Below are 2,234 nucleotides of genomic sequence, written 5' to 3'. Positions count from 1 at the left end.
GCAACTGTCAACCCAACACCTTCCGTGATCCAAACCCCTTAATGAGGTCGCTAGGTGTTGGGCTAAGGTCGCTACAATATTGAGTATGTAACAGAAAATAACAGAGGAGACTAGTTAGTAATTAGTGCTCACAAAGACTAAGGTGCAAGCACAGAATTATAATTAGATTATATTTTTATGGTTGCAAGCACAGTGATGATATCAGTGGGTCCAGTGATGACCCCAGATGAGGGCGATGAAAATGCAGGTCCTGTGCAGATCAACACTTCAATACACAGTTGACACATCCAGCCCATTCTGATGCAAATTATATGATTATGAACAGGTTACAATTTACCCTACCGCTTTTTTGAATTCACTTGAACTTCAGTGGGCATTATTTGGATATCATATTGTTTGCATGAATAGTAAACTCTCATATACCTGGCAAATTTCTGATCTCTTAAACCGTAAATCACTGGGCTTAAGAGACGTGGCAAAACATTGGTGAAAAGGAAATTTGAGAACAGAATGGTTGTTCGCTTATTTGGGAAGAGAGACAAGAGAATCATATTGGTTAGGGGCGTGATATACCCCAGCATGCAGAACAGAAGCTGAACCCCATGTAACAATATTGTGTTATGAGCCTTTCGAGCCGACGCTGGGTCTGTTATGGCAGCTTTTGCAGCAAAAAGGACCTTAAAATAACAATGTCAGAAATACAAATGACAGGTTAACAATATGGACCGCCGTGGATGTAGCCTCATGATATGGGGAACCATAAACAGCATTGTTATAACATAGAACGCCTGTGGAAAAAATTGTGAATGGTTTAGTAGCTAGCACAATGATGATGTTACTGAGTGCAGGGATGACTGCCACACTCCAGATGAGGCAGATGAGGATGTAGGTCCTACGCACTGTACAGATCTGAATATGATGCAGGGGCTTACAGACAGCAATGTAGCGCTCTATGGCCATGCCTGCTAAGTTCAATGGATTGTTTCTGTTGGTTGTGCTTGTGATTACAAGCATCATACAGCAAACAAACATATTCAGGCCATATGGAGGCGCATATGTTATAACCTGTAGCATCACTGCAAAAGACAGCATAATCATGTCGTTGATCACCAGGTGAATGTATAGAATATACCTCGGGTCACTGTAGAAGATATGACTCTTGAAGAAAATATACACAAAGGTTCCATTGATGTAGTTGATGATTACACCCAGGGCAATTGTTGTGAAGTTTTTAATGAAAGCGTCATTGAAGTTATCCATTGCTCTGCTGTTGTTCATCATTCAGTTGTTCATGAAAGCAATGTTGAATTGATTTCGGCCTTTGGTGAAGTTCATTACTCGTTAACTATCAAGAAGTACTTAGACAGTACCTGACAAAGAAAAACAAATATTGTTTCAGACAATCCCCATAAGCAGAGATATGATTACAGGGATAGCTTAAACTTGATATACTGTACAATGAAAAAGGTAACAATGAGCCTTACTGTTTTTCTTGGGACTGAGCTGGCTATGACTACAAATTAACACACCTAGTTAGCTTAAAGTATGGTATTAGTGCGGAATTATAGTGTACATGTCATTTTGCGTTTCTGCTTGCAACACTAATAGGAGAAAAGTTGTAACATTCTTGTCAGTAGCTAGGTTTCCATCCAGTTGCGGATAAAAGGCTGTTTGTGGTGACGTAGTGCACATAAAAATAAAGAACACAAGTTTCCATCACATTTTCAACTCTACTGATGGTTTTGTTCCCATGTTTTGCGATGTACCCACTCTGGTCTTGGCACATGCGCACTAGCCAGGAGATGGCATATACAGTGAGGGTAGGATAGCCTACATGATTAGATTATTATGGACAAAGATTATTAAGGCAGCCAAGCATCGATCATCATGTATCCAGAATAAGACCCTCAAATTATTGCAAAGGTGCATTAATCACTGTATGCACTTTCACCACCTTGTGGAGTTCATCATAAAATGTATTTCATCTGTAGCCTAATAAACTGTGTTCTTTCCCGCGTGGTAGTGGAAGTACCACACTATATCTCGTAACTCTAAGTTTACTTTGATATGATGGTTATTAATATCAGTATTTGCTCATGAAGGCATTTCCATTGCAATTTCTCACATAATTTATTTTACAGACACAAAAAGATCCCACTTTATCTAACTGATTTTGTTTTGTCGACATTTGAAAAGTTTACCGACAAATTTGATGTTTCCATCAGGCCTGTCTT

At 39.2% G+C, this 2,234-nt stretch overlaps 1 pseudogene; it reads right to left on the bottom strand.

The window, feature by feature from the left end:
• Positions 1-338: 338 nt before the first annotated feature.
• Positions 339-1,293, bottom strand: LOC115144764 (odorant receptor 131-2-like; annotated as a pseudogene).
• Positions 1,294-2,234: the final 941 nt, after the last annotated feature.

This window comes from Oncorhynchus nerka, linkage group LG2 (assembly GCF_034236695.1).
Source record: "Oncorhynchus nerka isolate Pitt River linkage group LG2, Oner_Uvic_2.0, whole genome shotgun sequence".
NCBI classification, from domain to species: domain Eukaryota; kingdom Metazoa; phylum Chordata; class Actinopteri; order Salmoniformes; family Salmonidae; genus Oncorhynchus; species Oncorhynchus nerka.
This window is presented reverse-complemented; position numbering and strand designations above follow the sequence as displayed.